A 27,501-nucleotide genomic window follows, 5' to 3' on the forward strand; every position below is an offset into this window, starting at 1 on the left:
TCATACATGGCTCTGCCTCACTGATTCTCTCTTCTCTCTTTTTCTCCCTTGACTTCTATTATTATTTATGATTTCAGTCTGTAACTACATTATTTCACTCTCTAAGGCAGTTATTCTCAACCAGGGTATCACAACACCTTAGGGTGCCATGAGATCCTTTTAATAGTGTCATGTAGTGCTGCACAATATCAGTACTCTTAGGTGTGCAAACACCTACAGATAATTTTCAAAATAAACCCAGAAAATTCAAATAGGAATCCATGGTGGCAATAATATTCTCACCTATTGTGATCTTTCTGAGTTCTTTACAACAGAAGAATTGCCCTATTATTTTTCTGTAGTCAAAAAAATGAGTTAAAGTTAAGAGCTGACATTTTTCAATGTCCTTGAGTCTAATGATAGATGTCTTGAATCTAAGAAGGTTGAGAACTACTGCTCTAAGGTGTATTGGAATTAAGCTCCCCACCCATTCCTACCAACTCTATTTACAGTTAGGTAAAGTTTTCCACAGATTTTTGAAAGGTTTTTTTTTTTTTTAATTTCCCCACCAACTAAATTAAGAACAAATAATAACTCCTCAAATCAAACACGCACATATATCCTTTTTTTTCCTGCTGGTACCTCAAAAACTACAGCAGACATGGGGAGAAAACCAAACTGCAAAGTGACTTTGAATGATTAGAGCAGCTGAAGCTTCAGGCAGTGAGAAGAGGTTCAATATTAGTTCAAGTAAAGCTCTACATTTAAGAAGAAGAAGTAAAGAAATACCATAGAAACAAACTAAAGGAGGTGTGAGGGAATGTAACCAAGCAGGTATACCCATCAAAATAGAGATTAAATTTTTGTCTATTGTTGCACTACAAAAACAAGATTGGTTTATATCCATGAGAAGACCAGAATGACTTTAAAAACTGCAAAAATTACTGGTATGAAGTTTTCAAATTATGAAGCAGTTGTGAGGGTCAGCATCTCAGTTGCTGTAAGTTAGGTGTGAGCCAAAGTCTAATGAAGTCAGTGAATCAACATCAACTGAAGATCAAGAACTTTCCAGATCCCTGGACTGAGAGCCAAAATTCCCTTATTTTAATTTCCAAAACAAAATAAACTATTAGTCACTTTGAGTAAGTTCAAAAACATCTTCACCTTTATTTTTATGGCCCTTCACACTTGAATAAAATGATTGAAGCAACAAAAATGTGACCTAAAATATTTGAGCATAGCCAGGAAATAGTATTCCCAATACAGAGACATTATTGAAGACAGCCATAAGGCTGTAGACTGAGAGTCCTTTACACATCTCAGGACATGTTACGTAGGGGAATGAAAGCAGGATGAGTAATGAGCAAAATGGTACCACCCCATCAGGTCAGGCCAGGGAGATTGCTATAGTGGAAGCAGTCTCCAAAGGCAGTATAATAAATATAGGGCTCTGGAAATCCCTGAAGAAACCCAGTATCAAGAATGGGAACAGATAACTTAAAGCTATTTGGTTGTTTAGCACAGAATCTTAACCTTCATCTATTCCCTGTCTTCCAAATCATTTGTGAAAGATGATGAAGTAGGGGCTGTGTAGCAGGGATGTATCACGGAAACAACCTTGGTCCAAAATATGGCAGGACTGGTAATTCAGTTTTCACTTCGTTTTAACGTAACCTAGGTGGGTGGTACATGACTGATACCCCCTCTTCAATTGAAGGCATCCAGTTCTGGGCGCTGCACTTCAAGAGGGATGTGGCTAGCATTGAGAGGGTCCAGATTAGTTGATTTAGATCACTGTCTCCAATTCGATTCAGTTGAATCTGAAGATTCAATGCTGATTCAGAGAATCAGTGATTTGGCCATTAGACACGGCTTTAAATGTTTTTTTTTCTATATACCTCAAGATACCGGCATGGCTTGTGAATGCTGCGATGCTGGGGCAGATGGAATGTCCCACAGGACTGCAGAGGGGCCTACCCATGTGCTCAGCAGCAAATCCAGATGTGGCCTGGAAGTACTTCTGGTTCACTTCCACGTCTCCGGCAGGGGGTGTGGGGCCCCCCATACCCGCCCGGCTCAGTGTTCAGCCATGGGGGGACCCTGGGTGTCCCCCCAGACCCAGGAGACACCAGTCACTAAGCTGGAGGTGGAAGCAGAGAGCCCCTCCCGTGCACTCCCTGGCGGACCCGGAAATGGACTGGAAGTGCTTCTGGTCCACTTCTGGGTCTGCTGCCAAGCATGCTGGGGAACCCTCCACATTCATGTTGGATGCTCCATCTACCCAAACATCACAGCATTCATGAGCTGTCTGCTACCTTGAGGTATGTACAGAGAGCATTTAAAGCTGTGTCTATGTCCAAATCTCCAAATCTTTCCGAATCTCTCTGAATCAATTCAGAGAGTTCCAATTCGATTTGGAGAGATTAAAGGGTCTCCTGATTCAATCCGGATTTCGAGATTCAACCTCCGAATCAGGCTGAATCTTCACCAGATTGAATCAGGGACTGAAGCTTCACACAGCCCTATTGAAAATATGTCTTGCTGTATAGAAGTTTCCAGGATGACTCTTCCTACCCTTCCTGGTTTGGAAGGTGATGCTATCAGATACTAGTTTCAGCTTCTGTTTGTGTGTACAGAAGTGCTCTGTGCCTGTTTTATAGTTCTATAATTTAGAGCACTTTTCATAGCACTATAAATTTACAGCACTCTTAAACATGACAGAAGTGCAGTGTTGAGGGGGGTGGGGAGGGAGCTCTGAGCCTCCCTGCATTTTCCAGGTTAGGAGGCAGGGTATGCTCTGCAGCCTCCTGGGGCTTCTCCACTGGTCAGAAATTTGACCAGCATAAATAAGTTATTTAAAGTTCTGTAAAATACAGCTCTTCAAATTTAATACCTCATTTAACAAGAGCTAAAGTGCTGTACCCATTTTTAAGTACTGTAAAGCCATGCACTTCTGTTAAGTCACAGCAATAAAGCTCTTTACATGGTGAAAAAGCAACTTCTGTACACACCCTCTTTGTATAGTCATTTCACTCCTTCTCCATTCTATTTTCCTAAGTTTTCTTTATTTTATGTCTCATTTGTTTCACACATAAGAAAAGATTTTGAATTACAGACCTGCACTGAGTTCTAAACCTTTTGCCCCTCTTTTTTTTTTTGCTTGCAGGGGTTGCATCTACATATGAAACTAAGGCAATGCAATAAACTCCAGTGTAGCTTGAGTTACACTACACTGTTCCCAGGAACAGCCTCTACACGTGTGCTGGGGACACCAGAACTTTGAGTCAGTATGGAGCAGCCCTGGGCTAACAGGAGGCACTGGGGGTCAGTGCAAATGACTCTACATAAGATTGTACTTTCTCCAACAGTACTCTTATGGTGGAGATAATTTACTGTGCTCTAATACCAGTGCACATGTAGATAGTGACACTTTACTGGGTACATCTTCATGAGATGCTTTACTCAAGATTAGAGCAAATTACAGCACAGTAAGCATCACTGTTTATATGTGCAGTTGCTTACATTTCCTCCCAGTCAACTGGGCAGCAGGGGATGAGAAGTTGCTCCCTGCCCCCAGTAGCTGCCTGCTGCTGGGGTGGGCTCTGCCACCGGAGCCTGGGCAGGGATAATAGTTTCATAGTTTCTAGGGTTGGAAGAGACCTGATTAGATCATCTAGTCCGACCCCCTGCCATGGCAGGAAATAATACTGGGGTCAAATGACCCCAGCAAGATGTTCATCCAACCTCCTCTTAAACCCCCCCAGGGTAGGAGCCAGCACCACTTCTCTTGGAAGTTGGTTCCAGATCCTAGCCGCCCTGACCATGAAGTAGCACTTCCTGATATCTAGCCTAAACCTGCCCTCTGCCAGCTTGTGACCGTTATCCCTGGTCACTCCTGGCAGTGCATGGGGGAATAGTGACTCCCCCAATGCCTGCTGATCCCCCCTGACTAGTTTATAACAGGCCACTAGATCCCCCCTCAGCCTTCTCTTTTAGAGGCTGAACAGGTTCAGGTCCCATAGCCTCTCCTCATATGGGCCTGCCCTGCTGTCCCCTGATCATGCAAGTGGCCCTCCTCTGGACTCTCTCGATGCTGTCCACATTCCTCTTGAAGTGTGGCACCCAGAACATGGGGCCGGCACTAGGAGATAAGGATTTCCCAGCCCTAGCCCCAGCCCCACAACTGTGGAGCTAGGTCTGGGAGATAAGACTCTCCCATCCCTGTTCCTGCAATTGTGATTGCAGCATCAGGGCTAGGATCTCCCTGCTGCTGAGGCAGGGGGACATTGTCCCTGCCTGGACTCCAGGGGCCGAACCTGCAGCAAACAGCTTGTGGAAGCTATCTCCTGGCCCTATACTCCTTGCCAGCCCCTGGGCTAGCACCCAGGGGGAGCCTAGAGCTCTCACTGGCTGCTATAGGTGGCTGGTGCAGGGCTGCCAGGGGCTGGAGCAGATTGCTGTCATAAGCACCAAATCTATTCCCACATCCTTACACATGTAGACACATGCCCAGGAGACTTTGGTCTAGTGGCATTTACCCTAGATTAAACTGCTTCCTGATTATTTTCACATGTAGACAAGTCCACTGGGAGTGTCTGCATGAGATGCTACTGTATGTGCAGTAGTGCTGATGGGCACTAACCATGATGCAATGCTACTGCACAGTAACAATGAGCTACTGTGCAGTAGCTTGCTGCTGCACAGTTCATAAAATCATAGAATCATAGAAGTATGGTTGGAAGGGAACCTTGTAGGTCTTCAAGCCCAACCCCTCTGCCTGGGTGGGAGAAAAAGACTGGACTCAAATGAGTCCAGCCAGGTAGTCATCAAGCCTCTTCTTAAAGATCCCCAGGGTAGGAGCCAGCACCACTTCCCTAGGAAGTTGGTTCCAGCTCCTAGCCGCCCTAACTGTGAAGTAGTTCTTGTGAATGTCTAACCTAAATCTACTCTCTAATAACTTGTGTCCATTGTTCCCCGTCATGCCAGGGGGTGCCAGGGGAAACAGCATCTCCCCTAAACCCTTCTGGTCCCCCCTAGTGAGTTTATAGACAGTCAACAGGTCCCCCCTCAGCCTTCTCTTGTGAAGGCTAGAACAGGTTTAGATCCCGCAGTCTTTCAATGTAGGGTCTGCCCTGTAGTCCCCGGATCATGCGGGTGGCCCTCCTCTGGATCCTTTCAATGTTGTCCACATCCCCCCTGAAATGGGGTGCACAGAACTGGACACAGTACTCCAGCTGTGGCCTAACCAGCATCGCATAGAGGGGGAGGATCACCTCCCTGTCTCTACTTGAGATGCACCTGTGGATGCACGACAAGGTACGGTTAGCCCTGCCAACCATGACCTCGCATTGTCGGCTCATGTTCATCTTGGAGTCAATAATGACTCCAAGATCCCTTTCTGCCTCCGTGCTCTCAAGAAAGGAGTTTCGCATTCTATAAGTGTGCTGCTGGTTTCTACTGCCTAAGTGCAGCAGCCTGCACTTGTCAGTATTGAAACACATCTTGTTTATGTCAGCCCACTCTGTAACCTATCCAGGTCTTGTTGCAGTCTTTCCCTCCCTACTAGCGTGCTCACCTCACCCCAAATTTTGGTATCATCAGTGAATTTAAACAGGTTGCATTTCACCCCATCGTCCAAATCACTGATGAAGAAATTGAACAGCGCAGGCCCCAGGACCGAGCCCTGGAGGACTCTGCTGCCCACTTCCCCCCAGGTCGAATATGACCCATCTACCACCACCCTCTGAGTATGACCCTTGAGCCAATCTGCAATACATCTGACTGTGTAGGCATCAATACCACAGTCGCCTAGTTTTTTAATGAGGATGGGGTGGGAGACGGTATCAAAGGCCTTGCTGAAGTCTAGAAAGACTACGTCCATGGCAACACCTGCATCCATTGCCTTTGTGACCTTATCATGAAAGGCAATCAGGTTGGTCTGACATGACCTGCCCCTAATGAAACCGTGCTGGTTGCCCTTGACCATCATCCCTGAAGCCGGCTTATCACAGATGTGCTCCTTGAGGATCTTCTCAAAGAGTTTCCCAAGGATAGAGGTAAGACTGACAGGCCTATAGTTGCCCGGGTCCTCTCTCTTCCCCTTTTTGAAGATTGGGACCACGTTAGCCATCTTCCAGTCATCTGGCACCTGGCCCAAGCACCATGAGCGCTCGTAAAGCCGTGCCAAGGGCCCTGCAATAACCCCAGCTAGCTCCCTCAACACCCTGGTGTGGAGAGCATCTGGACCCGCTGACTTGAACACATCCAGCCCCTCCAGAAGCTGTCTAACCCAGTCCTCCCCAACCTGAGGTCTGGAGGCGTTCCCCTCAAGTCCTTCTGGCATCACAGTGGGGAAGTCCCAGTCCCTGCACAAGAAAACGGACGTGAAGAATTGGTTAAAGAGTTCCACTTTCTCCTCTGGCGCAACCACCAGATTGCCCAGCGTACTTTGCAGGGGCCCCACATTACGCGGTGCCTTCTTCATCCTCCCTATGTATTTGAAAAAGGACTTTTTATTATCCTTGATCTTGGATGCTAGTCCTAGCTCTATGTCTGCCTTAGCTTTCCTGACAGCCCCCCTGCAGGCCCGAGCAAAGGAGGTATACTCCTCTTTGGAGATAGCACCCCCCTTCCACTGGGTGTACGCCACCTTTTTGACAAGCAGGCATTCCCAGATGCCCTTGGTGAGCCAGGGGGGCTTCAGGCACTCTTGCCCCCTTGCTTCTTGTTGGGATGGCCTCCCCTTGGGCCCTGAGTATCATTTCCTTAAGGAACGACCGCTCGTCCTGGACACTGAGTTCCCCTGCCCCCAAGGACCCCAGTGCCTCACCCACTAGTCTCCTTAACTTGTTGAAGTTGGCCCTCCTAAAGTCTAGAGCTACTGTCTTGTCCTGTATCTCAGCTAGGAACCTCCTTGAATGGTTCGTCCTGGCTGACTGTTCCTTCCAGCAGATGTCTAGGTAATTAAAATCACCCATGACAAGTACATCCCTTGCCCTAAGTGCCTCTGCAAGTTGGCCCGAAAATTCCTGGTCCAGGTCCTCCCACTGGTTGAGGGGTCTGTAGTAGACCCCCACCGTCAAATCACTCTCCCCATGGTCCCCGGCAGAGGATGTGTAGTGCTCCTTGACATAGAGTGCCACACCCCCACCTTTCCTTCCTTCTCTATCCCACCTGTAAAGCCTATAGCCCCTAATGCTAACTGCCCAGCCATGGGACAAATCCCACTATGTTTCTGTTAGCCTTATGATATCTGGGTTTGAACTAGTTATTCTGAGGGCGAGTTCCTCCTGTTTATTCCCCATACTGCGAGCATTGGTATATAGGCATTTAAGGCCTTGCAAGACTGTGTGTGCCACCCCCCATTTAGGGAGACGGTCTGGATCCCCTTTTCTTACCTTAGCACTTACCTTGCCTTTGTCACCTGTCCTGCTCGGATGGCGTCTCCTCGTCTTCCTGCGGCCCCCTCCCCCGGCGAGGCTAATTTAAAGCTCGCCGTACGAGATCAGTTGTGTCTAAAAAATACCCATGTGGGTCACTACTGCACAGTAAAACTGATTACTGTGCATTCATTTAGAGCTTGCTTATGCACATACTAAATAACTGCAATAACAACTGCACAGTTTACCACTCATGTAGACACAGCCACTGTGGAACTAATTAGTCAACTCCATGATAAAGTACCCAGGTAGATGCACCTAGAGTTCATCAAAGGTGAGAGATTGGCAGCACTGAGAGGTAAAGTTGTCTAATTTATCAAGTATAAAGTTGCAGAATGGATAACAGTGGAATGTTTGATAACCACTCAAAAGCAAAGTGATTTATAGACAGGCAATGCCAATAAAATGTACTTATTTTGTTCAGACTTTCAGATATATGCAATTTAAAGTGGATATACTCATATATGTAATTAGCACGAGTCTTCTCATATAATTGAATTCAGTGATACTTTATTGTCATGACAAGACACTTATCCTTTGCCAAATTATAGGAAAAACATAGATATTGAAAGCAACTTGTAGGATTATGTAAGATTCACTTAGTATAACCATTGTTTATTGAATAGGACATTTGATCTCCCTAGTCATTTTTGCCTTACTTCCCATTTCTGAACCAGCTTACTTTATGGTGTAATGCCATTTGGGTGTATTCCATTGTATCACCGTTTCACAATCTTTAATCTATTTATTGTCATGCTACTTTGTGCAGCAGAGAAATTAAGTTCTTTTATTCTATGTGGATGATAGAAGTTCTCTTTTCTGCATTTTATGGAGGTCTCTATGACTACCTTGAAGTCACATAGGAGGTCTGTGTTAGGGAAGCCAACTGAAGCTTAGTCTCCCAAGTCATAGACTAGCACAATAACCATTAAACCATTTTTCTTTTCTAGAAACAACCTCTTCCAACTTTGCTGTCTACCTCTTTTCTCCCAGGCTCAGTTTTACTTGATCAGTTTTTGATATCTTTATTTATTTGTTTTTAGATTACATGAAGAAACATGTTTCTTACACTCAGTGGTATAACTAAGGGGGAGCAATAGGGGCAAACACCTAGGCAGTGATTTGGGAGCAGGGGAAAAATGCTGTATGGTCATGATAGCAACAGCAACCAGAAGTCACTACTTCCACGTGCACCCAGCCATGTCCTTACACTGTTGCTTACATTTTGCAATATATAAAATATTGGAATATTTCTTTCTCAGTCCCTCTTTTGTCACTCTGACTTTTTATCTATGACTCTGAGTTACTTGATTCTCTACTGAAGGACTGCTGTTGTGGATTTCAACTGTGATTGATTTACTTTTGTTTGTATTTGCACGTCATTCTGCTAAAAACTGAGCCAGTGCCAACCGCTCATTTTACGAAGGTCATGAAATAGAACTTAAATGCCAGTGAATTTTGTTTCTATTGTTATTTGAGAAAAGGACCAAATAATCTGTACATCTCACACTGTTCTTGTTACAGTGTTTAGAAAGCACTCAACACTCCTCATTGATAGGATAGTATCATTAGCAGCTGTGGTGCTTGTTACTCACTCATTGCATCCATTTCAGTTGTTTTAATTAAAATCTTTTCTAAAATATTATTTCATTTCTAATAACAATATATTTAAAGTTCTGCAGCTGAATGTTGCCATTGGATGCACAAGCACACTTTCTTTGATTTCACTGGGATTTCAGCACACACATCTGAGTGCGGAATTTGTCTCTTAATGTTTATGCTGCACCTTGTTGATCATTTTATGTATATTTTATGTCAGTGACATCTGGCCATCATTTGTTTGAGAGAATCAGGAGAGGTCTGAAGTCTATGCGGATTCCTGAAGAGTTAATATATCACTGGGGACATATGAGCCTGTAGCTGGAGAACAGAATTGTGCACAGGGGCATGTTAGAGTCTGTAAAAAATAGAAAGCCATCTGTATACCAGTAAAAGTTCATTTTATAATTCTGAGCCATTATGGCATTGACTTATTTACTCTCCTCAATTTGAAAGGGATAATGAGGAGTAAAGTCTTGGTTTAGTTCTGATTTCATTGCAAATCCTTTTATGATCCTCTCTGGGATCAGTGTCATGCCCTTATATTTTCCAGCCAATGATCATAGTGCCTTCTAAGTCAGCAGGAGTGGGGTGGAGGGGAGGGAGCAGATCATATCACACTCATTGGTTGACATTTGCGTTTACATGCAAAATGCTTATATTCAGGACATATCTGGCCCATTTCTATATTATTGCACATGTTTTCTTAGATATTTATAATGAACTACTATATGTATAAGGTCAAAAATTGTAAATACTAAATGTATTTTTCCGTTATAAACACTAATGCAATGGATGCATTATAAATTAATACACAGACATTGTCCAATGAAAAAATGTTCTGAAAAAAAATCTTAGTTGTCTCTAGTTTCATGGATTTTCTGCATGACCTTAATAAGCACAAAATCCATGAACCATAATAATCCGCTGTCTCCAGGAAGTCATAAGACAATAAAAAAATATGATAAAAAGACGGGATTCAAAATATTGTTTTTTGCCATTTCTTTCCAAACAAGTTGTTGATGGACAGGACCAATAATTACATGCAATAAGACTGATTCTCTTAACCTTATCTCTGTTGCTTATTGGACTATAGCAGACAAAAGCTTGCTTGAGGATTTTATGTGGCCAATTTTGCAACTTACAGTATGATTATTTAAGTTCAAATTGCTTTTGTGGCCTTCTTAGAAGTGAACAAATAAAAGTCAAGAAAAGTCATGTACATAACTTCAAACCCAACTAACTGAACAATGTGTACTTGTAACACATATATAAGAGGATTTGTGCATTAATTTTATAGTTGTTTCTGTTTAGTACATTTTTCTCCATTAATTCTGCTGACTTAACTAAGGAAGAATATAACCAATATATACACAACAACCAGTTGTGTCTCCTCCTCGAGGGTACATCTAAATAACAACCTTTCTCACTACTCATTTTAATAGGGCTGTACATTTGAGCATTCTCTTACCATCGTGAGCAAGGACTGCATAATCCAGGCTAGTGTCTAACAAAGCTATAAGTTATCACAGATCGGGGGTATTTTAGGAATGTTTATCACAGAAAATGTTTTACAAAGACAAACTCGTCTGGAAATGTCTTGTTGAGAAAGCAGGGAGTAAAAGATAAAGCACCCAGAGTTCTAAAAGTGATGGAAATGTTGACTTTCAACTTGAGTTTCAAATTCTACCCACTTCTGTTACTGATTAGTCTGACTTATTTTTAGAACTATACAAAGAGATAGAGCACAAGATTCTCATTAATGGCTGCAAAGCTGTGAGATCTGTTTGATACCAGTTGTGCTATTGAAAGCCTATATATTTTTATGCTGGTACATAGGTGGCTGAATGTGGGGCCACTCAGGGCATTGACCAGAGTCAGGATGGATGGTGGAATCTGGGGACCAACTGGGTTAGGAAGCCAAAGGTCAATCTGAGAGTAGGGTCTAGGAACAAGCCAAGAGATCAAGCAGAGAGCAGAATCAAGGAACAAATCAGAGGAAACAGCAAAGTCATTTTAGGTGAGGCTGAGCCCTGTTGTCCAGACACTTCCTGAGCAGGGGACTTTATGGGAGATGGAAAGTCAGCTGGTCCTAGCTGGCCACTCTGGTAACAGACAGTGGGTAGATAGATCAGGCCTGCTGGAGGCTTCAGGCCAGCCTGGGGGTGTGAAGCATTCCCCCTCCATAATAGCCTTAGGATCCCCCTATGGGACTAGGGGTGTGTCTTTCTACCAGGTACAGCTTAAACTTTGCGTAAGTGTGGGGAGTACAAGCACTTCAATGTAGTTGGAACACAGATTTTGTGTTTCTTGTGTAGAAAGAAGGGTCACGTGGCAATTGACTGTTGCCATGGGTTAGTATGTAGTCCATGTAGGGAGAGGCGTCATGAGTTCCAAATCATCTCTCCTGTATCCCATACCACAATATTTGTGTGGAAAAGTTGTCATCAATTATTTTTCTTATCATATTAATCAAATTTGTTCTTCATGAGCAAAGCTGCATGTGGTCCCCTGAACAAGCTTATACCTACCAAGGATTATCTTGACCACAAGCATTATTAAAAACACAGTTCCCCTTATCATTGTATTCTCTTTAATGCCCTTCTTCCCATTTTCTCTCTTCTCTTATCCTTTTCCTAATATTCTAGATCTATACAGAAAAAATCTACAACCAATTTATTCCATGATACATCCTTAAAAATCTAAGATGCAAAATTATTTATGTATTGACAGCAATTTTTTTGTAAATCTGCAAAATATTATAAATTGATATTCGGCTAAACTTTTATAATCACAAGAATATTTTGTTCATATGAATTGTTTTGAAAATACATACAAATTATTAATACAAGCTTAGAATGCATAGAATCATAGATTCTATGCATAGAATATGCAAGCTATGATGCATAGAATCATAGAATCATAGAAGGGACCTTATAGATCTTCAAGTCCCACCCCCTGCCTGGGCAGAAGAAAAACTGGGTCCAATTGACTGCAGCCAGGTAGGCATCAAGCCTCTTCTTAAAGACCCCCAGGGTAGGAGCCAGCACCACTTCCCTTGGAAGTTGGTTCCAGATCCTAGCCGCCCTGACACTGAAGTAGTTCTTGCAGATGTCTAATCTAAACCTACTCTCCAACAACTTGTGGCCGTTATTCCTTGTTATACCAGGGGGCGCTAAGGGAAACAAGGTCTCTCCCAAACCCTTTGGTCCCCACAAGTGAGTTTATAGACTGTCACCAGGTCCCCCCTCAGCCTTCTCTTGTGAAGTTGGAGTCTATTTAATAAAGTGAAAAGCTCAATACTTATTCTAAAGACTGTTCATAACTATTAACAATTTCATCAGCCCTGAGTAATATAATAATAGTTTTGGATATGTCTTGATTCAGTATGTCATATTATTCATAACTTTTGTTTGAAATTCTTTCTGTACTGAAGTTAATGGGATTGTTGCTATGGGCTTTCATAAGACAAATGCTTCATATATGTTATTTAGTCTTAATTGTATACTGTGCTTAATTATTTTTAATGTCCCACTCAATAGTACCTCTCCATACAGGCAGTAATATAAAACATTGAATAGAGAATGACTGAAGACACAAACTGGAAACATCTAAACAAGATGCTACAGCATCATAGAGGCACACTACAGTGCTGTAGCATGCGTTGGCAAAAACTGTGATGCCACCACTACATTGCTGTAGAAACACACTCCCTCATTCTAGCGTGTTGCTGCAGTGATACAGTGGCCAAAATTAACTGTGCGTTATAAAAGGCACTGCTGTCACCCATGAAGACATGTTGGTGAAAATGCTTCATAACAAAAACTACTAAACTAATTATACTGAATAAAAATAAATGTCCCTATTTATTATAAAGAATAAATAAGGGGCCCTTAGAAACGGAAATCATCCTGTATTTAGTAAGCATATCAGCTTGAGAACTATACTCTTTGGTTTCATATTTTCCAATAATAACAATCAATCTATGGCATTTGAAATATATAGAAAGGATTGTAAATTTTGTGGGTGAGTTGATACTCATGACAAGTGAGTAAAGCCACTTTGCTTAACTCAGTGATAGTTCAGGTAGATGCTATTCAAACTTATCACATACTTTTTTATGTTACTATGTTGTATGTGACACAGCCCCTATAACTCCAGTTGGGGCCTGAGAACTGCCTACCCAGTACACAATCTATCCTCGAAACAAAATTATTATGATACTGCAGTGTTGGACTTCCTTCGGGTTGGAATTGATGACTCTGTCAAATTATGTGGTGAGTTTGTGATACTGTCTAAGGATTTTATTTTCCATCTGGGATTAGTTTCAGATTAAAGTGAAATATAAGACAGGAGGATGTTACAGTCTCTAACTTCTTTAACAGCTCTCCTCTTTCCCTGGAGATAAGGTAATAAAGATATCAAAGCCAGTAAAATAAAGTTCTATAATTTAATAATAATAATTTAGGCATACAGTAAAATAAAAAGTGGAAAATGTGCACTGTTCTGTATCAGTGCTATATAGAAATAGAGATCTAAACAAGGGGCTAAAACACAGGAAGTGTACAGTTACTACTGTTGCAATATGAATCATTATCTATTACGAATTATTAATAGCTTACCTAAAAAGCTGAGAATTAAGAGATATATTTAAATCAAATCTTATGAAAGCATCCTTTGTAAAAAGGACAAGGCTTATGTTATAAATGGGTAAAGTGATGCACAGAAATGTCACATGATGAGTCAGCCATAGAATTAATAGGATCCAATGATGATCACACCCATATCCTTGCTTTGATCACTCAATCACATGACACTTTCAGTTCCCAAGAGACAAAGGGTAAATTTGTGCTCCTGGTTACACTGGGTCTACGCAGAAGGGAGGCCCACTTTCCTCTAGGGAAACTGTCTTTAAATAACAATAGTAGCTTGAATAATTAAGGATTAAAATGGTATCTATTCTGTGTAGACTTAATAGCATTAGAATAAAGTCGTGTATTTCTTTACATCATAAGAGGATTTAGCTACCATTACAGTGCCAGTTTGATGGTCATATATTTGGTCAACATACTGGTCTATTGTGGCTTAAAGCATTTCCTTGCAAAGAGAAGATCTTGTGATAATGAAGTAGAATGCTGACCGGTATTCTTATCTTGGGAATGAAATAGCTCAGGCATTTGCTGAGTAAAAACCCTGATTCCAATGCTTCAGAGAATTGCTTTTGGTAAAATGCCAGAACTATGCTGAGCTTTCAGCAGTACGTAGGGAGGTGATGTTATTAGTGACTTTTTGACAGCAAAATCTAAGTCAGCTTTTAAATTGGATGATTTTCTTTTTCTTCCAGAGGCCACCTGGACATAGGAATTAAACCAATTTAAGGCTATTGTTTAACTGGCTGCCGATTCATATTTTGGATGATTAAGTAATCAACATTCCAAATGATCAATTAATCACAAAGGGACGAGTAATAAATAGCATACTTACTTTGCATTTAATCGCAGTCTGGAGACTAAGCTTGTCCTCAGAGTTCCCATAACATAAATGAAGTGACTATTACCCATAAATCAGAGCCATTAGTCATTTAACACTTGACCTGTACAGCTAGATAGATTTTCTTAAAGAAAATAAAGAGATGTGACTGAGACTCCAGAAAGCAAACTAGTTTATTGATAACTTTAACTTTAAATGAATGGATTTTCAAATATCAGCTTGCCTGTAGTCAACAACATCCCTGAATTCTAAATCTTAGGATACTGACATTTGTCTAAACTACCCAAAAAACCCCCCAAAAACAAAAAAACCCCTCAAAACACTAGAACATGACAGAACTGTTTGTGCTTTAGAGAGACAGAATCTGAGATAGACAGGGATAACAGTTGTATGGGAAGATCATTCAACATGCAATGAACAACTTTCTGCCCACATATACATACCCACAACTCCTGAGAAGTCAGTGCATCAGATCCTAGTATAGTGAATTAGTCTTGACCTAGTATAGCTGACATAATCCCACTGGCCACATCCACATGAGCAAGGGTGTGCCCTTGCAGCAGCACAAATAGTAGTGGCACAAACCTGTGCCACTACTTTGCGCCATAGTGCATGTTCCTGCTGGTGTGTTTTACAGCGGGACACATTATCCAGCTTCTCCATGTACTGGGGGGGAAAGCTCTCTGGGGCACAGGGTGCATCAGCAGAGGCTAACCATCCCTTGTGCTGAGGCACCCTGTTTCCCACCAGCCAAGGAGTGGCACATGGAAATGGGGGAGCAGGCAGCCTAGGAGCAGGCAGCCTGCTTCCCTATCTCAAGGGATGCTGAGCCCCAGCCAGCTGCTGCATGGCTGGCTGGGGCACAGTGTGCCTCAAAATGAGGGCTCCACAGTGTGCCTTGCTCCCCTGTCTCAAGGCACACTGTGCTCCAGGCAGCTAGGAAGTGGCAGGCTGGGGTGAAAAGTATCTCAGTGCAGGGGCTCCACTGCAGAGGCCCCATGCTGAGGCACAAGTATACAGGGGAACGAGCAGCCCAGGGCTGCCTGCTCCCCCATCTTAAGGCACACTGTACCCCAGCCATCCAAAGAGTGGCCGGGTGGGGCACAGACTGCCTCAGCATGGGGGCTCCACAGCATGCAGGCTGAAGAGCAGGAAGTCCTGGGTTGTCTGATCCCCTGTCTCTGCATTTTTCCTGGTACCCAGCACTTTGGCATGGTTTACACCACCTTTTTTCCTCGGTTGTTTTTTTGGGGGGGGGCGTGTTTCCTACCAGGAAATCCGATAGCAAATTTTGCCCTGGTGCAGCAAATTAGGAGTGCCACACATTGATTAAGGTGCAACTTGTTGGGTTTTCGGTGCTGCAAAGAGGTTTGCAGTGCCACAAACCATATGTGCCCACACATCTGGATCCAGCCATACCATGTATCTACACATGCGCTGAACTGTGCAGTAGAACTAATTTGCTGCAATGTAAAGCATCACAGTCTACATGTGAGATGCAATTAGACTGCAACAAGCTAATTTTCTCCCCTGTAAGATAATACTATAAATGATGACCCAGGCATAAATTGTACCAGGTCATTCCAGGCAGCAGAAGCCAGACCCCTGACTGCTGTCTATCCACATGGCTCTGCATTTTGGGCTCTCTCATGCCCCTTACAGCCCCTCCACCACCCAACACCATGACTCAGAGCCCAAGGCTGACCTCCTGAGCCTGATGCTGGGGCAAGGGCTGCTCTTCCTCAGCTCACACTGCTGTGGTCCTAGATGCTTATGTAGATACTGTGCCCTGAAGCTGTTAACTCTGACGTGAATTGCATCAGGGTTTATTGCATCACACCAATAGCATGTGTAGATGCACCCAGCTGGACTTTAGTTTAACTACACAGATTTACACCAGATGAAATAAAATGTGATGATATGAGATATGCATGTGAGAGAAGAATTTACTTGTTATATCAAATTGAACAAGAATAACCTAGTTTGTTTGTTTGTTTGACCTTTGTAAAAATCAGTTGGCCATACTCTCCTTTTATTTAATATCATTGTAAATTAGAAAGAGCTGCATTGAAGTTTATAAGCTTCTACAGATTTACACTTACATAACAGATCAGAATGCTTCTCACTATGCTTGCAATCTCCAAATGTTTAATATAAATTCTTTTACTTGCCTCTCCTAAGAATGAGTTCAGTCTGTTTGGTCTTTTGAATGTGACTAAAAGAAACAGTGTGAAGCCAAAGAAAACCTGGAAAGACCTCCCCCCGTATTCATTTTTCCCACATTAATGCGTTAATATCTCCACATTTCCAATGATTAATCATATGTAGTAACTTGGCTATTTTGCCAGAGGTTTCATATTAAAAATGCCGTTGCTATGTTAACTTCGCTAATTGTAAGGTCTGTGCAAAAAGTAAATCTGCAGTACACATGGAAAAAACATATGCCTGAATGGGAAGTGGCTGTGTAAAGCTTGAGTTAAGGCTCTGTACATTGTGGGTGTTACTATTCAGATCCTGACTAGGCTGTTACAGAGAAGGGCCCGTAGCACATATTGAACAGTGAACTGCATTCTGATACCTTCTGGGAAGAGATCTCTTGGTAGTTGTTCTTCACTTTTAATAAAATCAGCAATATACACATTTTTATTGTTTGCAGTCAAATCCTAATCAGAGCACTAACCCGGCTTTAAAGAAGTAGACATCACCTCCTGAAGCACATCCAAACAAGCACAAGTGTTCAGTATTTGGTGCCACAAACCCATCTGTGGCACCGCACGCTGCACATGTCACACATGCAGGCATTCCCTGCACTGCTAAAAGCAGGGTGGTGCACATGGTAGCAGTACACACCACCCAAAACCAGAGCCTGTCCAACTAAAACCAAACTCTAGCTGCTTGCCAGGCTTATAGCTGCAGAATAGCCATGGCTGCAGCTTCTGGAGGCCCTCGGGACTCCAGGTAAAGCTACTTGGGCATGAGTATTCCCCAGAGACAAGTAGCAGCAGGACACATTGTGCTACTCCTGTTTGTCCCCAGAGAAACACACATTCCCACTCATGGGAACATGTCCCTCTTGAGCAAATTTTCTCCCAGATCATTGGACTAATGTCTTAGTTAATTAGGTTCTGTTGCCGCAAGCTCAAATAAATCGCACCTATGAATAATGACTTCATCTCTTTTTTCTTCCCAACGTTGGGCTGCAAGAAATACCCCATCATATTAGATGGTTACTTTTTCACAGAGCACCATATTTTTGCTGTCTATAGACTGGGTTAATACACCTTTCTATACTTATGTGTGAGCACTACAATGTTAAAGACCCTGACCCTCCAATTTACATATTAATACTTGCCACCAAAGTCATATTGCCCAATGCTTCCTTTCCTACAATATTTACTTATAAAATGCTACATCAAATTCAAAATTATGGCCCTAAATTTCAAGAATTTGCACGAGATTTCCTAGGTATCTTGTGAAATGCCTCTCTCTTCACAGTGATCGTCCCCTCAAGAATGAGACAGATAGACTACTATGAGATTTTCAGTTCTGGGCTGGCAGTCATGAAAATAGGGAAATAAGCTTTCTTGAAAACAGAGGGCTGGGGACATGACTTCTGAGAAGAGGCTGAGAGACCTGGTCTTATTTAGCCTGGAGAAGAGGAGACTGAGGTCAGATCTACTTTGCCCTGCACCAAAGTGCACATGCAGGGGAGTGCACAGCAGCAAAAAGTAGTAGCAAAATTTGTGCTGCTACCTTTTTTACTGCTTCAAGACATGCCCCTGTATGTAGGGATGCACCCTGAGAGGGAATTTAATAGCAGCCTTCAACTACCCGAAGGGGGGTACAAAAAAGGATGGAGCTAGACTGTTTCCAGTGGTAGCAGATGACAGAACAAGCAGAAATGGTCTCCAGTTGCACCAAGGGAAGCTTAGGTTAGATATAAGGAAGTACTTTCTCATGAGGAGGGTAGTAAAGCACTGAAATAGGTTACCCAAAGGGGATGTGTAATCTCTATCCTTAAAGGTTTCTAAGACCTGGCGAGACAAAGCCTTGGCTGGAATGAGATAGTTGGGGACAGTCCTGCTTTAAGCAGGGGGTTGGACTAAATGATCTCCTCAGGTTCCAACCAATCCTAATTTTCTATGACTTCGTGATGATCTGTAAGAAACTGGAAAAATGAGATAAAGTAGTCCATGAATAGACAATGACTAAACCATGTTAGGTATCAGCCAGGGGAAGGGTCTAGGAATAAGAGGCTTATCATTGCTAACACGATAGTTGAAAAACATCACCTGAGAACAGAGAATGTAAATGACAGCCTGCTGAGAGAAAAATGTATTGGGCCAAATAGGGATCTGAGGTAACAATAGCTATACCAGATTCAGAGACTATCATTGCCAGGTAGCATTGTTGAATTTGTTCCGGTAGTCAATCTTGATTAACTGCAATGTTACAGTAAAACGGAATTTGGCTTACTGTCCCTTGTGATGTGGTGCTTACCTAATGTCAGGAATCAGCATTATAGATTGCTAATGTGTTTATTCAATTTTTGAAGCTCACTTCCTATTCCGTTTGCCCTTCCACCAATCCATTACAATTTTCTTTCTCATACGCATTAAGAATGCTGCTGCAAGAATCATTCTCCTTGCCTGTCACACTGAATCTGCCACCAGTCTCTTTGATTTCTGCTACTAACTTTCCCTCTCTATTACATACAACATATTTTATATATCTATATATCTGTATACATAACATGATTCTCAGATAGGTTAATTAGGCCAAAAGCATGAGTGTGCAATGCAGGTATTCTGTTTCTGCCACCTGGCTAGCTCACTGAGAGCTACAAGACACTGGTCAATGCTGTGCAGATAACACCCCCCACCCTCCCAAAAAAAATGTAGGACTACTTTCATGGAATTCCTAATACATGATGAAAAGCAGCCACTCTTAATACAAAGCTGAGGTACAGGGATGATGCACTTTGTAGGAAAATAGTAATTCTGCTGTCTACACTGTGCATGGTCCGTGGATAAATTAACTTCTTCATAAGGCACTTTTCACAAGGAACAACTTTTCTTTACACTTTATTTGAAAATGAATATATTTGTCCAGGCTCAGATGTATTTTGTAGATATAACAATGGCCTCCCCAAAACATGTGCTGGATTATGTGGTGGATTAAATTTATACATTTAATAGTTTGAATTCCTTAGAAAAAAGTAAAAATTGGGTTCCTACTTTTTCAATAACTTCAGATGATTAGAAACCATTCTTCCTGGCCTTATATATCAACTTTTAGTTGAGTTATCTTTGTTATTTTGGATTTTATTTCAGATTTTCCTTTCTTTCCTTCTTTCCCATTGTTCTCCATCTACAAGGCCATCTGTTCACTTGGCAGATGAATGTGAATTCTGTAATTGTTGTCATTCTTAGCATAGTGAAAATCATGCACAATTCAAAGCACAAGGCATACTTCATTTGTGAGCTGGCCAAATGTGTATTGTTGTCAAAATTACTTGTCAAAACATCAACAGGAACAATATTTGATTTTCTATTAACTGAGCATGTACATCTGTGTTATTAGGACCACAGTGTGGGAACTTTAGGATGCCATTAACTATTCTGAATCGCCCTCAGATATTTGCCTGTTTTACATGATTTAAGGCAAGTGATTAGTGCCTTTGATAATATCAGGATTAAATTGTTCAGAGGGCATGGGGAGTGAAATTAGTTCAGGTGAAAGCTACCATGCCAATAGCTCATAAAACTAAATTCCTGTGCACATGCACAAACAGTAGGAATATAAGCTTCCTCCACATTATTCCTAAAATCTGTATGTCAACCTAGAGTTGGGGGTGAGAAGGGGGTCAGTAAAAAGGGAGCCCAGTTCCTGAGTCTAAACCCACACATTATTTAGAATAACGAATTTTTTTCCTGTATGGGAAACTGAAAGGACATAAGAATCAAGAAATAATCTATGAAAAAAAAACCCAACAACACGGACATCAATATTTATATGGCATTCAGGAAAAGATTGCCCCAGGAAAACTCTACAGGATAGTTGCTCATAATGTGAAGGGTATCTTTATAGACTTCCTTGTTCTGTGAAAGGTAATAGAAGGGACACACATCACTTATCAGTGGTTCAAACCACAAAGAGATTTCCCCATGGCACCTAAACATTGCTGTGAATTATAACAAAAATAAAATAAAACAAAATAAAAATGAAGGTATCTTTCAAAAGATTTTTATGATATAACTGCTCAAAATATTACTTTCTTTTCATCTACCAAACAGAATATGTATGAATTTTACTTTTCACCCACTCAGGTCATTATCTAAACAATAATGGATGATTTTTCATAATTGCCCTTTTTCTGATTATTTAGGGACTCAGTGCACAACTTACAAATTCTGTTTGATTATGAAGGAATAGGTATATTTCTATTTATGTCAGATTGTGAGCTCTGTTTTGACTATGGGACTTCTTCATTTCCTTCCCTGCTGTCATACACCTCCATACTGAGATAAAGCTCACAGGAATGCTATGAAGAATTTTTGCACCTGGCACAGTGCTAACAAGAAAGGTCATTACAATTTTGATGTAGCATCCTTGGTAAAAGGACTATTCCCAGTGAAAACCATTTTTTTTTTAATGTCAAGCCTTAAGCTAAGAAAGATGCCAAATTAGTAGCAGATCACTTAGAGTAAGAACCCTGATCACCCAAGAATGCTGATCTACCTTCCCTCAGAACCCTGGGTCCTTATTTGGCCAAGGAATCCATGCTAAATTCCATGATTTAATGACTGTTGACATCTAAGATAGTCCATTAAAATTACTGTGGGCATAATGATCTGTAAAGACAAAAATGGCGTAACATACAGTATGATTGGCCAGCCCTCATTTACACTGGATAAGCTGTACTAAGAACTCTCTATTTCTCTTTCCACAGTATTTACATGGAAGGAATGTAATCTAAACATTTGAAACACCAATACAAATACATTATGAAACAGTGAAAAAAGAAATCTTTCTTATGGTTGTAATGTGCCTTCATCCGGTAATTTTGTAAGAAGAAAACACAATGGATAAAATCAGTTCCCTTTCATATAGCAACTGCAATTTTTGGCATTTATGCACAATTTTGGGATTCAACTTCTACCTATGGTAAAGTAAGACCACTGTAGAGCTGGAAGTGGAAATTATTATCTTCCACTTTTCAGCAGAGAAATTAGATCACTTACTCAGGAGCAGGATATCAGGGTTCTAGGTTTGGACAATGGATTAGAGTTTTATATCATCCTCAGATTTAAACAACTATGGGCGTGCCTACATGTGCAATTAATGTGCACAAATAAACTCCGGAGTTTATTGTTCTGGAGTTTTTTCATCCTGTACATGCTGTTTGAACATGTGCCTGGGAGCTAAAAATGCTGGAGCATATTGCTTCAGAGTTTATTCATGCACAGCATATTAAGCCTGGTCAGAATAGCTTGGCTGCCAGCAAACCTGGGGCGGCAGGGGAGGGTGTTGGTGGGGGAGCAGCCTGCCAACCCAGGGCTGCTCCAACCAGGCTCCAAGTGCTGCGGAGGGGCTGGCTGAGGCACAAGTGTGCTTCAGCACAGAGGTTGCCTGCTGGATAGCTCCACACTGAAGCACCCGGTGTCCCCACCAGCTGGAGAAGCATCTACACGTACACTGAGGTGCATGAAATAAACCCTACAGAAAGGTAGTACTACCCCGCTGTGGAGTTTATTAGTTTTATGCACCCTAATAGGGGTGTACATATAGATTCTGAGACATTTACTGCATAGTTAATTAGCCAACTCTCCAGTAAATGTCTCGTGTAGATGAAACCATATAAAACTTAAACTGCTTTTGGTTTATTTCAGGTACCTCAGATTGGGATGCTACAATACTTCCTTACCTCACAGGCATGCCTGCTATATATATAAGTATCTCAAAAAACCTGTATATATATATATATAGTGTGTGTGTGTGTGTGTGTGTGTAGCTATAGATATAGATACTTATGTGGAAACGGTTATAGAAGGAAAAACTATTGTTACATTAATATGAAATGTTATTTCTACTTATTACTTTTTCAATACTTTTTCAGTCCTGGGCAAGCTTTTTGAGAGAATTATTGTGGTGCATGTCCATGAGGGGCCAGCAGGGGAGATTATGCTTAGGGGCAACCAACATGGGTTCATTAGAGGCAGCTCCTGTCAGACCAACCTGGTGGCCTTCTATGACCAGGTCACAAAATCCTTGGACGTAGGTGTCACGTTGGACATAGTCTTTCTGGACTTTAGGAAGGCCTCTGACACTGTCTCTCACCCCAGTCTCATTAAAAAACTAGGACTGTGGTGTCGACACCTACACAGTCAGATGGGTTACTAATTGGCTGGAGGGCCTCACCCAGAGAGTGGCGGTGGACAGGTCTTATTCAACCTGGAGGGATGTGGGCAGTGAGTTTCCACAGGGCTCAGTCTTTGGGCCCGCACTATTCAACATCTGCATCAGCGAATAGGACGACTGGGTAAAAAGCACCCTGTTCAAATTCACAGATGACACTAAGCTGTGGGGAAAAATTCCATGCTAGAATGGAGAAATAGGCTGCAATCAGACCTGGACAGGTTACAGAGGTGGGCGGAAAAGATGAGTTTCAACACTGACAAGTGCAAGGTACTGCACCTGGGGAAGAAGAACCAGCACCATACCTACAGGCTGGGGAACTCCCTTCTTGTCAGTGCAGAGGCAGAAAAGGATCTTGGAGTCATTATGGGTGCCAAAATGAACATGGGCCGACAGTGTACCTTGTCATGCATCCACAGATGCATCTCAAGCAGATCCAAGGAAGTGATACTCCCCTTCTATGTGGCACTGGTCAGGCTACAGCTGGAGTACTGTGTCCAGTTCTTGGTGCCACACTTCAGGAGGGATGTGGACAACATGGAGAGGGTCCAGAGGAGAGCCACTTGCATGATCAGGGGACAACAGGGCAGGCCCTATGAGGAGAGGCTATGGGACCTGAACCATTCAGCCTCTGCAAGAGAAGGCTGAGGGGGGATCCAGTGGCCTGTTACAAACTAGTCAGAGGGGACCAGCAGGAATTGGAGGAGTCCCTGTTCCCCCATGCACTACCACGAGTGACTAGAAATAACGGTCACAAGCTGGCAGAGGGTAGGTTTAGGGTAGACATCAGGAGGCGCTTCTTCACTGTCAGGGCGGCTAGGGTCTGGAACCAACTTCCAAGAGAAGTGGTGCAGGCTCCTACCCTGGGGGTCTTTAAGAGGAGGCTAGATGTACACCTTGCTGGGGTCATTTGACCCCAGTACTCTTTCCTGCCATGGCTGGGGGTCGGACTTGATGATCTGCTCAGGTCCCTTCTGACCCTACCAGCTAGGAAACTATGAAGTATAGTTAAGAGATTTGAATTCTCACAAAATGTGAAACATTTATTCACTAAGGTTGATGTTAAAGAGGAGAGGTGATGGCTAATGTAGAATTCTACCTTCTTTTTCAAGTCTCATTTTTGTGCTGTCCTCCCATTTCTAGCAAGAAAATACAAGAGTTAGGGCAAATCCCTAAAGACATTTAAGAATGTATCTTTCTATTCAATTATAAAACTTTTTTTTCATCAAGTAGAACAGAACCAGAAAATCCATATATGTATTTGGACAAAGATATCGCAGTCTTCAAGAGAAAACTGGCACAGTCAAAGTTGAATGGTGAAATATAATAGCTAATGGTGAGATGGACAGTAAATTACAGGCTGTGATGATATGTTCAGAGAGACTTCCAGAGAGCAGAACAGTAAATTAACTCAAGTATTGCCCTAAATGTCGGTCAATCTTACTAGTTTACATTCTAACATTATGCCACCCTGGTGCCACCTTATTGGTTAGGGAGCACAGTGAAATCAGCCTGGTCAGATTACATTCTTCTTTTGAATCAGCAGTGGAACTATAAACTAGAGGTTGTAGTTTAGCAACTGAAGAACAGCCATTCCTTTAAAATCCTGGGCAGTATGTGCATATCTTTCTGACTAGCTCTTCTGTGTAGAATAAAAGCAGCTGTTAAAAGCTTCTTAGGTAGGAGTAGATCATTTGTCTTATTAAAGGTTTTGTTTGTTTAGAAACTTGTTATGAAATATGTCCATGCAACTTTAACCTGTATGCATAGACACAATTCTTTCCTTGAAGTTGCTGGAAGAAATTTCTTGCATGCCTGCAGATAAATGACAGACAGCTTGTAGTCATGTGCCTATTACAAAGACACGACTGAAGACAAAATAAACTCATTATGGATCATCTGTCAGGTAAAATCAGTTTCTTTGCTCTTGTCATTGTCTGATGATATACAGCATACACTCCAATGAGAAACTGGCATAGGTGAAAGGTTTTTGATATAGCTGAGTTGGATATTGGTCTTGGAATGAGTGATATGCAATCTTGTAACTGTTCATAGATATAGGTACTTATTGTGAATGATGCTGAATAACTTCAACTGCCTGTGTGAGCAGTGGGAATTGTGGAGTCCCCAAACTTCAAAGATATTATCAGTGCTTTCCAGCATCAAATCCTAAATTAGATTAAATCAATAGATTAAATCAGCAAGATCAGCTAAAACTGTTAGGTATGCACCTGAAGCTTTTAACTTCACATCTTTTTAATCTGCAGATTTGAAATGGAAATTTTTCAAGAGCAGATGTTTTGCTCAAGGTATCTGGCACTAAATGTGTCAAAGAAAGATTATCCATGTTTTGTGAACTCTTAAAACATTTTTTTTAATTAATGGACAGACATTTACAAATGCCTTCATTAATCTGGATCACCCTGCACAGCTATCCTTTGCACTGAACTATCAACTTTTCACATAAACTAGTGCAAGTGAACTGTTAGTCAAAGGCATCACATTTTAAAAAATACTCAGGCGTATTTGTGTGTAAAAGGAATTCTACTTAAACATACACAGACTAGTCTTTAAGGCATGTATCTGAAGTACAGAAAAACCTTACTGATTCTCACTAACAATAAGGATTTGGGAATTCCTAATATTGTGCATTAAAAATGAAGTGCACCAGCACAGCCGAATAGTTAAAAGCAAAACTGTAAATATGGTCCATCATGAATATATTACCCATTTATTTTACCCATTGTACTATATTTTCATTATGATAATACTTCACAAAACAATACAAAAGTTCTATACCCTATTATGAAAAAATAATGACCTCTTAATAAAATGAGATGTCATTACAGTTTCTGATATTAGATAGGTCTTCACAACAGGAAAGAAACTACCCATTTCCATGTGTGCAGTGTTTGGATTAGTGAAGTGCAATGCTCACTAGGCCTGTGCGAAGTGACTAGTATTCGCTTTGGATTTGGATTCAGCCAATTCAAGGGACATTGATTTGATTAGATGATTCGAATCACTGTCTGGAATCGATAAGGCTGAATCGGATTCACAGATTTGTCCAAATTGGCCTAATCTCCAAATCAGACAGGCCCCGCTCTCCCAGCTCCATCAATGGCTGTCCCGCCTGGCCCCAGCTCCCAGCTCTTTGGGGGAAAAAAAAGTCCCGCCAGGGACTAATCCTTTCTGCCCCCCACTGCCCCACACTGTGTGGTGGTCTCTGCTATGAGCCCCCAGAAGCCCCAAGGCCACTGCAGCAGCAGATTTTTGTTGTTTTTTTTTAAGGCCCAGGAGCTGTGGCAGGCAGAGCAGCCATAGGGTGGGGTCTGGGAGAGCAGGCAGGGGCTTGGGGCCTCATGGCAGAGCCCCCCATGCAATGCAGGGCAGTAGGGGTAGTGAGGATCACCCCCCTGCCTGGCAGAAGCTGGTGAGTGGGAGCTTTTTTTTTTAAAGAGCTGGGAGCTGGGGCCAGGGGGGGCAGCCATGGGTGGGGGGGGGGGGACTGGGAGAGCAGGCAGGGAATGGGGCCTGGAAGGGGTCTTCCCATGGTCCCATCTTCCATTCTCCAGCCTACACCCCGTCCCCTACTTACCAGCACAGAATCTGGGTCCAGCTCCCTGCTACAGCAGGTCGGAACTGCCCGAATCTCCAAAGCTCTTCAAATCTTTCTTTTCTGAATTGATTCAGAGAACTTTGAATCTATTCAGACCCTTTAATGGGTCTCCTGATGTGATTTGGATCCCAGGCCACTGAATAGGGCCAAATCTATTCTAAGGGATAGCCAGCATGGGTTTGTTGTGGGTAAGTCTTGCTTACCAATCTCATTTCTTTCTACGTCCAGGTGACCTATCACCTGGACAAGAGAGAAGAGATTAATGTCATATAACTTGACTTCAAAGAAGCCTTCAATCTGGTATCCCATGATCATGTTTTGGCGAAACTGGTGAATTGTGGCCTTGGGTCCACCACGATCCGCTGACTGGGAAATTGGCTCCATGGTCAGACCCAGAGGGTAGTAATTGATGGAAGTCACTCATCATGGTGTCCTATGACCAGTGGGGTCCCCTAAGGCTCTGTCCTTGGACCCATCCTGTTCAACATCTTCATTAATGATGTGGACATTGGAGTTAGGAGCGGACTGGCCGAGTTTGCCAACGAAACCAAATTTTGGGGCAAAGCATCCATGCCAGAAGACAGACAGGCTATCCAGGCTGACCTGGACAGGCTTTGCTTTAAAGTGGATATTTTAGTTCTTTTGTTTTCTTTTGTGACACTTAGCTCAATTGATATGTAGATGTAGTTTGTAGGTTTCTCCTACAGAAAGCCATTTCAGCTTTCTGGCTTGCTCTGAGCCTTGCCACAGCCATGCAATGAGTGTGCTAGGTCTCTGCAAGAAGGGGCTTTTTGTTATACAAGGACTTAGTTCTGGACTCAGTTTTGTTCAATATCTTCATCAATGACCTGAAAGATAGGATGGAGTGCACCCACAGCAAGTTTGCAGACAACACCAAGCAGGGAAGAGTAGTAAATATACTGGAAAATAGGGCTAGAATTCAGAGACACGTCAACA

Source organism: Crocodylus siamensis, chromosome 2, assembly GCF_052110815.1.
Source record: "Crocodylus siamensis isolate JL-2025a chromosome 2, ASM5211081v1, whole genome shotgun sequence".
Lineage (NCBI taxonomy): Eukaryota > Metazoa > Chordata > Crocodylia > Crocodylidae > Crocodylus > Crocodylus siamensis.